We start from the raw sequence: 14,079 nt of genomic DNA, 5'->3' as shown, positions 1-14,079 counted from the left end.
AAGTTTCGTCCCTAATGTTATAAATGGTATGATTATCTCTTAAAATTTGCAAATTGTATCAATTTTATTTATAATTATATTTCTAACTATAATTATATTTTATATATTGCTGTAAATCTCCTTATCTCCACTCTGTATGTGATCACTCATCGGAGAAAAAAAAATAAAAATAAAACTAGAATTAAAAGAATATACAATGTGTGTGCATGTCAGTGTTAATTTGGTACAGAACACAATATGTTTTTTTTTTCATATTTTTTTTTAATTTCTTACGCATGCACACATACATGTCTTTGATTTGTTACTGATGTGCTACGATAATATAAAATATTTAAAAATAGTATCACATCCTTCTATATTTTTAAACCATTAAAACACGATACCGAATCGACACTAACCTCGTTAGATACAAACGATTTTGGGTTTGATTAGAGTTGAGTCATTTTGACACTAATACAAAGTTAACACGACATAAATCCGATAATTACTATCCGTACTGTAAAGTAACCTGACGATTTGATGTATTGAGTGAAATTAAGTTTTAAAACAGAATAATTTTGATAATTTTACTTAAAAGCTTTCAAATCGGTGAGTTTGCCTATCCCAGCAAAGGATGATAGTTTAGGGGATAATTAGTGTCGAGCGATCGGACTCGCCGTATGTTGTGGATCGACCTGTGCTGGAAGCGTTTCCTAAATATACTGTAACGATCAAGTTAGCAAAGGCAATATAGAGAGAGAAAAAATTACTCTTATGAGGTTATAAATGTGAAATATTTATAGGTTTTCCCTGAAGTCGGAACTAGTTTGCACACGCCATTTCTCCATGCTAAGGCTCTGGCCTGGAAGCGATAGGGTAGATCCGGACCCAACAGCGTCTGACATCGTGGGCCTGGGTCGATGATCCATAAAGAGAGGATCTTCACATATTTCATCAATTAGTAAAGATGTTAGCTAATTAAATTAGAAAAACTGTTTAGTTAATGTGATCAAATTAATGGTTGGCATCCCTGAAACTGCACTTGAATTCATGAATTTGGAAGCAATCACTTATTTTAATGCATGGTCTACTCAAATGGGGCAATACTCATTTATTGTTAGAGCTGATTGGATTTACCCTATTGCTGTTTACTGCTACGATTTGCTCTTTGTTGTCGGAAAAGTAGAGATACCATGTTTTTTTTGAGAAAAAAAGCTAAGTTTCATGTATAAAAACGAATCATTAGTTTCCTAACCAAACAGCCAAAACTTTAATTTTTAATATGAAATGACAAACAAGAAGAGAAAATAGGGTAAACAAACGCCTCCTTAATTTCAAGTAGAATGTTCACTTCAAACGATGAGAATATAATATAAAATCTCCTTATCCTAGGGATTTAAATTTCCTCAGGATTTAGTTTACATTGTTAAGTAATTTTATGAGATGTGAAATATGTAGAAATATATTGTGGGGATAAGTTAAAAAGGGAAAATAAAAAGAAAGTAAAAGAAGTTGTGGTATGATTTATTTCCAAATCGAGGATTACATTTCATAACTTGCCAAAAGCATACCCGTGTTTGCAAATTGAGAAAATTGTAATAATTTCTTTAAGTTCAGTTCACATGTTATCACATCAATCAATTGAAAACGCTATATAAATAATTGTTACATTATTAACGAGTGTTTGTTTTAGTTTTTCGGAAAAGCATTTAACATTTTACTACAAACTGTATAAAATGTAGCGTTTGATTATATGTTTATATAACATCAGCATTTAACATTTATATGGAACTAAAGTGTTATGAAGCTTTTTATGGCAACTGTTAGTAATTATTTGCTATTGATAAAATTATTCTTTTTATTTGCACAAAATATGTTTTTCTTTAATATCATTTCTATTTCTATAACATAATTACTGAAAGAACAAAGTTTTATTGCTTTCAATATTTTTTATTTTTTTTATTAATTTGTGTAATACATTTTTTATTTTATAATTTATTTGTTGATTAATTTAAAACATGTTCAAGACATTTTAAACACTAACAACAACATTTTAATATAATTTTACCAAACACTAATAATCGAACAATGAATAACAAACAACTATTAACAAGTAACTAATAGCAACAGTAAACATCTTACTGCAACCGTAATCAGTTAATAGCAACATCTATTAGCTAATAACTAATACATTAAAACCTCAGTATATGAATACTCTATATAGGAATAACCTCTATTTTGTTATAAAAAAACTCGATTCCAACTTGGTAATAACATCTATTACCAAACTTTATTTAGTAATAACCTTCCAATTATTATATAAATAGTTCGGTCCCAAGTGTATTCCTATATAGAGATTTTACTGTAATAAGCAACTAACAGTAACTGCAAACAATTAACAGCAGCAACAATAATTATTAACTATCAGCTGAATCAAGCAGGCCTTAAGTTAACTCAATGTATTATGAAGTCTTTTGTTATCAAGTTTAACACATTATCAAATCACTTAATTTGGGAATTTTTATTTCCAAAAAAGAAAAAGTGAGTTGAAGTAAAAAGTTTACAGTTGGGCCGCCACGTTTCGATCTGTATAATTGGCCTTGTGGATAATCTTCTTCTACTTTGTAGTTTCTAATAAATAATATCCACGGGTAAATTAAGCTTTCCAATTCCTTATCTATTTCCTTATCCATTCATTTCACCCTTCTTAAGGTTGCCCTCCTACCTAAGTTAAGCTAAGCCCAATCTTTACTTTGATTTTGTTTTTTCGGAACTACTATCTATTTATAATTCTAAATAGAAAATAAAAAATGTTTAATAAAATTTGGGAATAGTTTTTTTTGGGTAATGATATATACAGCTTTTAAGGCTGTATATTAGCATTTAATAGGGTACTATATTTATGTGTATTTCTAATATTTATATATATTATTGTATTGAACTTTTGAATAAATTAAATATAATTGTATACTTCCAATATTTACATTAATAGATTTTGTTGTATTTAAAATTTCAATGTAATAATAAATATAAATAATACACTAATAAATATAAATATGCTATTCTATTAAATGCTAATATACAGTCCTAAGGGCTGTATATATCATTACCCTAGTTTTTTTAGTAGAAAAATAAACTAATATCTATTACCTATTATCAACAATAAATATGAACCAAACATGCCTTTAATCATCATTAATTTCAGTTATTAGTTGACAATGTTTCTAAATCCCGAAATTCTAGATTCTCATTTCTGATAGATGTAACAAGATTGAACACATAAGTGATTGAAGAAACTGAATTTTGTTTATTGAAAGTTTGCGTAGAATGTACAGAGGAAGAAGAGATAGATTGAAGAAGGAGAACCGACTCGTTCCTAAACCTGGGCAGGAGGGGCATCTGCCCAGGGCCCAAAGATGAGAGAGGACCCAATTATAGTAATTTATAGTACTAATTCTTTTAAACTATACTTAAATTAAAAAAAATGTATTGGATTAAAAACATTGTCATCAGATTCTTTCCAAATTAAAAACATTGGCATTAGATTAAATTCAAAAAAAATTATACTTGAATAAAAACATGGGCATCAGTTACCAAATTTTCTAATTTACCTCAAATTCTTTTCAAGTTTCCTAATAAAAATATTGGACATCAATTCCTTAATTTATCTCAAAGGTCGCCCCATAATGGCATTGTACGGGAGTGTGGCGTCCACTACCAAGAATTTTGCCTTGCTTCGCCACTTAGGTCCTAAATCTCTCACTTCCACCTCTAGGCTGATAGTTCCGAGTAGAGGAACCATGTGGCCACTAATCCCCACAAAGGGGTCGTGCTTCTATTCAGGTTCATTTCCCCAATGTTGAGGCCTTCAAAGACCTTTTGAGTAATGACGTTGATAGAACTCCTGGTGTCTATATAGACTCTTCAGACCTTGTAATCGGCAATCAACATCGCAATCACCAAGGCATCGTCATGCCATCCTTCAAATTTATTTTTGAGGTCGTTGAAGTAAACGTCTTAAGCGTTGTTCCTTTACTTTTTTTGGTGGTAGCAGTCTCCCCCCTCTTCCTTTTGGTCCAGGAACCTCCGACAATCACGTTTGTTACACCCTTGGGGGCTCGACTATCTTACTTCTTGTCCTTCTCTTTTTACTTTCCTCTCCGTATTTTTTGAGGAATCGGTCTAACTTGCCATTTCAGGCATTTTTTCTAACTCCAAAACTAGCTGCCCGTAGTCTTCCATTTTGTGACGTTCGCTCTTGTGAAAATGGCAGTATTTTCCATTGCTTCGGCCATTCTTGAGTTTAGATGGGTACTTGATAAGTGCAAATTATGTCATGATAATCACGGAATTAAGGGCTAGTTTTAATACTAGAATGATCAAATCAAAAGCCAAAATCCCTTATAATTTGCCCTATCCATGCAGGTTGCTCTCTGTTGCGTCTGCTTGCTCAACTGGAGTCAAGGGGCACTGAAACTGATGGAGGAAGGAGAGATCACATAACCAGGCTTGGGAAGGAGGAATAAGGAGTCCTAATGCAAGTTTCCATGTCAATAAGTCTTTGCATGCATCTCAAATGGTTATGGAAAAGAAAAACATTGTCCTTTTGTAGGCAAACTTGTCTGCTTGTGTTGTTTTATCTTATGCTGCAGACTTGTCTTTTTCTGAATTGTTTGTCTGTTGTCCCAAACTGTTCTTTCCGGCAGCAGACTGTTCTTTGCTGATTTTATATAACTTGTTTGGTACTTTGTTTTGTTATTTTGTGTCCCTTTATATAACTTCTTGTAGGAAGTTAGGGGACACAATTCAATCTATCTTTCCAGTATTTATTTAAGTTTAAGTGTTGTACTCTTGAAAATGAGATCCTTAGTAATCTCACACCTTTTCATCTAGTTCTTATCTTATGTTTCCTTTATATATTCTTTTTAATTCAAGTATTAACATGAGTGAGTAGTCACTCTATGAGCCGAAACCGGCCTAAGGTTGGTTGATGCAAGTAGTAGTCCACCCCTATTGTATGCAAGAGTATTTTTAGATGATTGTTAGGTCAGGAATTTTCACATGCACCTTAATGAGCAAGTGAATTTGCTCATTCACCGTTAGATATAGGCTTATTAAATCTAAGCCTCAAGATGCTTTGAATCTCCACCTTAGGATTCTAATAAGCCTAGATCTAACGGTGAATGAGCAAATTCTACTTGTTCATTAAGGTGCATGTGATCAACACTGTTGTTAGGTTTAGCTAGCCTATCCTTTAGTTGGATAACTGCGGAGGAGACTCGGGTCAGATAACAGAAAATGCAATCTAACACACATTAATTGAGGATGGAGACACGATCAATTGATGTGCCAAGGGTTTTTAGCTTCACGGTTAAAATGCTTTCTTGTTCTTAATGCATAAGAGTTCTTACGAGCCCACGTTTTATACTAGTTTACATGCTCTTAGTAGAATCTCTGGAACATGGGAGACATGACCTTAGTGAGATTAGTGAAAATTACCTTGGATCTATGTGCACAATATTTCTCAATAAGGGAAAATCTACTTGTTCACCAGCTGTCTGGTTGTGCTTCCCGCTTGTTCTATTAATTCCTGAATCAATCTTACTTTAAAGTGCATGTGTAGCTACTGTTTAGAATATATTACATACTTTCTAGTCTTAGAGTTAATTCATTAGTCATTTCACCTCAACTTATAATTGCACTCGACCTACTGTTCTAAGAATGTGATTGTTCTATAAAAGAACTCCGTAATTTCTAGCCTTCCTATCCCTGTGGAGACGATAATATACTTTCACTTTATTACTTGGGACCTAGTGCACTTGCTAGTGTCACTCCATTTTGGAGACAACAGTACTCAATTTGCATTTTGATGTCTTCTACCCAAAAGAGCATCTCCTTCTGAGAGCGTTAAAGGAGTGTCGTGGCTTGTCCTTTTGCTCCCGAGGCCCGCTAGTGCTTCGGTCTCCGCCCTCTTTCTTCTTGGATGGTTTATCACTGTTGGGGGTTTGATCTCTCTGAAGTAGTAGGTTCAACTTGTGCTCATCCCAATGGGTGTAATCTCGAACGCTCTTCATTAGTTCCTGAAAGTCTTTCGACCGAGCGGTGATGATGCTTTGCTGAAGCGCACAACTTCGACAATTACTGGTCAGGGCTCTTATGGTGCCTCCCATATTAAATTCTTTAACCTGAATTAATGCCATGGCTTGTAATTTTTCAATGAACTGGGACAAGGTATCTCCCTTGTTCTAGACCGCTCGATTGAGATCCAATATGGTCTTCGCCTCTAGAACTGAGGTGATGAAGTGGTCAACGAATGATTCCACCATTTGGTTGAAGTTGTGGATCGACTCGGGTAGGAGCTACTCGTATCAAAAGACTACTGATTCTTTTAGAGTAGTGGGGAAAATATGGTATAATACTGTGTCAGTAGCTGTAGTTGCTTCCATTATTCACCGAAAATTCTTGATATGGGTGATATGGTCCTCCCAATCCTCCATACTGTGCGAAGGTTGGAACCCAAAATCCTCGAGGCATGGGCTGCCGCTGAATCTCCTTTGACAAAGGCGTGGTTGTCTTTGCCAAATCAGAGTATCCATCCCAAAAGCTGGATTTACACAAAGAATTCTTCTCGAGGAGCTCTAATATATCCTCTTTACTGAGGGGCGTATCGTCTTTGCCCTTCGACTTTTCCGAGTCAGACATTCAGTGACGGTTATTTAGGGGCTTTGACAGGGAACTACGTTTGCTTCGCCCGCGGGATTTGTCTTTTTCCTTGGTCTTAGGATCCTTCCGCCTTGTATGGTACCGAGGAGGGCTTATTGATCTGGAATACCTTCGCCTAGGGGATAGACTTCGGTAATAGGCCCTAGGTGTCCTGGTGGATTCCCTACTAGATTCTCCTGTTTGAGCTGGCTTTTTTAAATCGTCCCCTTCGCCTTCTGCATCTGCCGCCGAAGATCATCCATCTCCAGCTTATATGTTGCTTTTTTTTATCGTCCATCTCCTTTTGCATAGCCGCCAGATTACAGGCGAACCTTCGGAAGACTTCCTCCGCTAGGAGCTGGTATTAAGGATCTAATTGGGCCTGGGGCCCTACTTGCTGATTGACTTCTTGGTCATTGTTCCGGTGGATCTCTGAGTGAACGCGACTAGATTGAGCCATCACTGAATATTTTGATAGACAGTGGATTGTCGGAATCCATGCTCACTGCACGAATGATAACTTGTTACCTGATCTTGATTACGTGTCCAAGTCACGATGATGATCCAACGTCGTGTTGAGCCTACAAAACAGTATGATGGGGCTGGAGTCCAACAAACCTGCTTCGATACCTAAGTCAATTTATGGTTTAGGACCGAAAGGAAGGGTATGAACAAGTTTGAGATAATAGTTAATATACCCAGCCTTGCGTCTATACCAGTCTATTTATAATGTTTGATTAGGTTTAAGGTTGTCACCTTCTTGAGAATCTTTACGGAGCTAGGATTCCTAATCCCTTAAGGAGTCTGAATCCTAGTAGGAATCCTTTGTCTCGTAGGATTCTAGAAGATTCCATAAAGTTCCGAGATCAGGACCTCGTGTGTTGCGATGGGCTGCCATTCATTGGGCTTGAGGCGTGGTGGACATATCTAGGCTGTTGAAGGGTCATAGATCGTTTTGGACATTGTTTAGGCCTTTATTACGTTTGGACTTGGACCGCGATGAGGATAATGATGATGTCACGCGTGTGATATTATTTAGCCTCATATCAATACCAATTAAACTATATTCCTTTAATAGTATTACTTGTGAAAGAGTTTCTATAAAACTTTTTAAATACTGTTGAAACCATCTTATCCAATAGAATACCAAACATATTACTTATTATTCAAAGTACATTTACCCATTATATTTCTTAAAATTGAATAATCACTTCATAAATAATCACTTTTCTTTTTTGAAACACCATATTTATAAATAGTCACTTTTTCCAACACCAATGTCATAATGCTTCAATTGAGTATTCTTCACCATTTAAAAGGTAGTTTTAAATGATTAAAAATTAGTAGTTTAGTCCATTTGTAAAAATAATCTCATGATTTCAAAATTTACAAATAAACGTATAATTTACAAATTCAAACTTGGTAATTTGTAAAATCAATCTTTTTAATTGCTCTAAATTACATCATTTTAAGATAAATAGTCACTACAATAATTTTTGATAAAATATTTAAATTTACAAATAACTGCATAAATCACAGATTTCTATTTATAAACTTTTAAACGACAGAATTGTCATTACAAATTCACTAAACTACAAGTTTTTTTTTTTTTTTTATAATTTTACTAAAAATTATTATGATAGAAGTTCCAGAGTTGAAAACATAATAACATTTTGCTGGCAAAATATAGTGAATTTGTAAATGTAAAATAATATTAAAAAATGGGCAAATTGGTATGTAGGATCCTTGTGATCTTATCCAACTTTACTTAGAATAATTGCAAATATTAAATTGGATGTTATGTTGACAAAATGACAAGAAAAAGACAAGCTTTAGGTTGTGTGTTTTTCTTCTTTATCAAATATTCTTGTGAAGAAGGCAGCCCAATTGGTCTCAAACTTGACACGACTAAAGATTAAAATTAAAAACTATATAATTTATTATCGACGACACTAGAGATTTTACCCAACTATATTTCACATGCAATTATATGGCTTTATCTGAACAACCCTCCAGATTATAGATATTCCAATATAATTTCAATCTATAAAATATTTAATTAAAAATGCATGTGAAACATCGAACTCAAAAGAAATATAACATTTTTTATTCATAAACTGTCTACTCAGAAACATTATAAAATAATAAATATGTGTTTCACTAAAATCCTACCTAATCCAAAAAAATTAGAAATTAAGTTTCCCAAAATAATAAATAAAATTTTAGGAGCCCCTTTCAGACTTTAAATGAAGGAATTTGGGCCAAAAATTAGAATTTCATCAATAAACTTAGTGACAAATGTGCAGCTTTGAGTTCATTTTATCTTGATATTATAGTTAATCAAAGTCGTATAGTACAATAATACTTGAAAATTTATGAGAGATATCTTAAGCAAGAAGCTTAGAAAGAAAGATGAAGACGAATTATTGTATGATAACATGTGAAAGCTTTCTTTACATGCTTTCTTATAGACTTCACGGGAAGTCTAGGTCGGACGCTCCGTAAAAGCCGATAAAGATTGTTGAATGCTTTACGATTATGTGTTAAGTCAGGGTTCTGAACATCAACAGATATAGGCCTATCTGGATGCCCCACGACTGCTGATGATGATTCAAATGGAAGGTAATAGATGATAGTAATGATGTATCTGTCTAGGGAATCCATCATGAAAAAATCCCAAAAGAGGTAGTACACGTGGAAGCTTCCTAGTGAGATGTCAGTCCTTCAATAGGAAAATAATACCACGAAACCCTAATTAGAACTATGAGGAGATTATAAATCGAGGATTACAAGAATGCTCCAAGTATGCTCAAAACCTTAGTCTCCATCGCTTGCACTATTCTTAAGACTGATAAAGACTTTGCATTAGAGTGTCTATGTTGGGCAGCCAACACCTCCCTTAGTATGTGTTTCCCCTACAAGTACGTGGGAACTAATTGAAAGGGAGCAACGTAGGAAAAATGCCGAGCAGAAGCCGGAGAATATAGCTCAACAAGAACTAGTCACAGGAAGTAGAGCAGGCTGATCAAAACGACATAAAAGATAGAGTGTAAGGGAAAGCAGTAAACACACCCCCACGAACTAGGGTTAGAGGAGCCTGAATACAAGAAACATGGCAAGTGGGAACGTGGGTAGTTGATGAAGAAGCAGAACCCGTTGCATGAAGGAACTAACTAAGAAACGTGGGTTAGTGGGAATAAGGATGTGGGTGTGGCGGTTACTATCGCCAACAACTGCAATATTTAAAGAAGAGGAAAAAACAAGGAAAGGGATCCAACAAAAACCAATTCAACAAAATGAAATCAAATCAAACTCAATCCTAATGGAATTCAAACAATTCTCGCATTACAGACTCTAGCTATTCTACAACCTTAGTTTACTCATTTTGATCTAACTTTCAACTTGTAAGTTCTAGCTCTAGTCTTCCAGTTATGCCGACAATCTCATTCAATGCAATGCAAGCAACTTTTTACCTTTGAATTCTCTCTTTTAAGCAACGTCTCAGTGTAGTTATAATCAGTCTTCTAGATTCCGCTATGAACTTTAGGCTTTTTTTTATGTCCTTTAAGCCTTTTACGCTTTCGTTTGATTAGAAGTTAGATCCAATTTACAGTTCTTTTTGTACTTTTAGATAAAGCTACTGGTGCGCTCGCAATTCGATCCAATCCGCACAAGAAAGGCACCAAATAGTATGTAGGAAAGCATTCAAACCAACGAGGCACTTTGGTGATCCATAAATAAAACAACAAATGGATTAGCATTGGTGCAGTGAGTGTGTCCGAGATTTTCTCATGACTTCATCAACTATAGCAATGATGGTCATTGATGGCAGTTTCAAGAAAGAGAGGAAAGAGGTGCTTATTGCAGGCATTACAAACAGTGGCGACTCTGATGTTCCTCCATCCTCAAAATCCATCGATATAGTCCTTCATAACGTTCAATTGGGAGAAAAGGTAGAAGACGCAAATATCTTATATATGGTGCTGCCAAGATCACTTCCAAACTGGGATAGCCAACGAAAATCCCTCACGTGTCTACCAGCCTGATAGCCAAAATGTAGATCCAAGATAGTGACACATTAGAATTACTATCCTTTGATACCTTTAGGGGGTGTAGGAAAAAGTTCATACACAACGAACCCTATTTCGAGTAGAGATATGGTAAATCGCCTTGAGAAAAAGGTGGTAAATATGATAGTTAGGGGTGAGATTTTGAACCTCCCAACAGGAGGACCCTATTTGAGATCTGGCTCTTCTCGGTCCAAAAGGTATAATTGATAGGGGCATTTTGTCCCTATCTTTTAGCGTGAATTACGGTTTAATTGTGGGCTAAATAAGTGAGTTTAATTACAAAAATAATGTGTTTTTAATAAAATAACAAAATAAAAATAAATTTTATGCTTTTGATTAATTTTCTTTGTTTTTAGTTAATTCCGGAAAAATAAGCGTCAAGCTAACTCGGCTGTCAAGAATTGTATTTCGCAGGTACAAGCAAAGAAGTAAAACCCACCGACACATGCGGGGCGTCTCCACTTATGCGCGGGGCGTACAAGAGCAATTCTTCAAATCTAAGTTTCAGAAGCTCAGGTACGCGAGGCGTATTCCAAGCCACGCAGGGCGCCAAAGACATGACTCAAGCGATTGAACTCCAGAGGCTCAACCACGCGGGGCATACTCCAACCTACGCGGGGTGTGGTTATGAAAAACAGTCTGAATCTGATCCACACACAGTCAATTATCAACGGAGTGGGCAAACACACGGGGCGTGTTCATGACATCAGGCCTGAATCGATCCTTATGCAGGAAATTGTCAATGGAATGGGCAAACACGCGGGGCGTGTCCTGGGAAAACTGCAGAAATAATGCAACTTGTGTATTTACAATTTTACCCCCGAGCTTGATGTATAAGTAAGAGTGATTAACACTCATTTCAGTATTCAATTTTCCATGTATTAGAGTTCCTCACACCTTGAGAGCTTGATAATCCTCCCGTTACTCTGTCGAAGTTCCGCTCCATCCGCATTCACCAAGCTCGAGAGTTCCACCTCCAAGTCCTAAGAGACGACTTTGAGTCCGGTTAGCTAGTCTTAAGGGCCGATTCTTCTTCCATTTCTACTTGTTAATTAGCTTGTACTCTTTCTATGTACTAGGCTTGGTTGTATCCCGTATTTTCGTATTCCATATTTATAATACATGATTTACGATTCCGTTTTCACTATACGTGTTAATGTTTATTGCTTGCTTTGATACTTATAATTGATTATTGTGTAGGATGTTTACGAGCTCCGAAATCTATTAGGAATCACATAGGTGTTGCCTCACCGGAGTTGACAAACCGGAAACCGTAGGAAGTGACGAGCCACGGAACTTACGGGCCCTAGTTTCTGATCCTAAGAATTAGAGTCGCCTTAAGGGGAAATCACGACTCTAGAACCTCACGGAGTTGTTCGGTCTATAAATAGTAATCTTTGCAAGAGTAAACTATTAATCGTGTATATTTCGTGTCGTTTATCATAGGTCATAACTTATCATTACCCGTATCACTCTAAGAGGACTTGAAATACATGAGAATTGTCTCACCCGTAGTTTAGGAGTAGTTTATAGTTGTCACCCAACCAACTAAAGTATTCACCGCTTAGATAACGTGTAAAACCGAGTAGTTTAATACTTGTAGTTATAAATCTCGTGGATTCGATACCCGGTCTTAACCGGATTATTACTTGATACGACGGGGTACACTTGCCCCTACGTAGTAGCATCTAGTAGAGTTAGAGCACTTAGAAAGATTACATCCATAACCCTAGCACTCACTTATCATTATATTTTACCGCTCTACCGGATACCCTATCAATAATATCTTGAATTACTCATTTTCTTTGGCTAATCCCATATCCAATCCCCATGCAGATGCCTTAGTCCTTAACGCATTAAAAGAGGGATACCATGTTAATCGAATCCTAATGGATACTGGAAGTTCTATGAACATGATTACTCGCATCACTTTTAATAGACTACAAATAGATCTGGTCACAGTGGAAATTGTGAACATCCTATTAATGGACCTCACATGCCATTCACTCTTGTAAAAGGTCAGATGACGTTGAAATGTGAGGTTTGGGATGGAGATGAGGTCTGGAAGAGTGATTGTGAATTCACCATAATGGACAAAATTTTTGGCATACAATATCATAATGAGAAGAACATTCATATCATAGTCGGAAGCAATTATTTTGATTAAAGATCTAACGTTGCAGATTCTTATGAATAAAAGGACAATTGTCATTAGTCGCAATCAGAAAAAATCCTACAAGACATACTTAACATCGTTGCTAAAAGGTAAGAGAAATGGACAAGGAGGATAAGGTTAACATTGAAACCATGCAAGAAGTGGAGATGTTGGTTATATAATCTGACAAAGAATTGCAGATCGCAAAAAACGTGCAACCCTGGTGAAAGATGAGCTTAAGAAGCTCTTAATTAAGGAGAATGAAATATTTGTGTGAGAAAAAAAGAAGAAATGAGGGGGATTAGTCCAGATGGCATAACACATAAGTGGAACATTGAATCATCAGCCAAATTAGTGTTCCAAAAGAAGCGAAATCATGCACCGAAAAGTCATAAGGCCATAGAGTAAGAGGTGAATAAGCTGTTGGATTCCGATTTTATAAGGGAGGTAGAATATGCAGAATGGTTGACGAATGTGGTAGTGGTAAAGAAATCGAATTACTCGTATCAGATGTGTGTGGATTTCACGGATTTGAATATGGCATACCCCAAGGATAGATACCCGATGTCAAATATCGACCAAATGATGGCTTCAACAGTTGGGCACGAGGTGCATTCATGGACGGATGCTTGGGCGAGTTGTGAGGAGAAGACGAACTTTGTCACACATCAGGCTATATATTGCTACAAGGTCAAGTCGTTTGGTCTAAAAATGTGGGGGTAACACACACGATATTAGTTAACAAAAACTTTACTAACCAGATCAAAATGAATTAAGAGGCATATGTGGATGATATGGTTATCAAAAGAAAGTGTGTTGCTGGACATTTGGTGGATGTAAGTGAAGTATTTAGAGTAATGAAGGAATATAGCCTTGTGCTAAACCTAGAAGAATTCACATTCGACATCATCTCAGGAAAGTTCCTAGGGTACATGGTTAGATAAAAAGGAATAGAAGCCAATCCTGAGAAGATAAAAGCAGTCTTGGACATAAAATCCCCTCAGAATCTAAACCAAGTAAAAAAAGTTTAATAACATTTGTATGTTATCTCTGGGGTAAAACAGTAATAACCCACAAATAAAGGGACTTGTTTATACAAAGCACGACCACGTGGTGAAAACTACTAATACGAAGATAAGGCATACGCTAGATGAGCCTGGATACGCCACTTGG

Source organism: Euphorbia lathyris, chromosome 7 (assembly GCF_963576675.1).
Source record: "Euphorbia lathyris chromosome 7, ddEupLath1.1, whole genome shotgun sequence".
Lineage (NCBI taxonomy): Eukaryota > Viridiplantae > Streptophyta > Magnoliopsida > Malpighiales > Euphorbiaceae > Euphorbia > Euphorbia lathyris.
The sequence above is the reverse complement of the archived record's forward strand: the minus strand, read 5'-3'. Positions refer to the sequence as shown.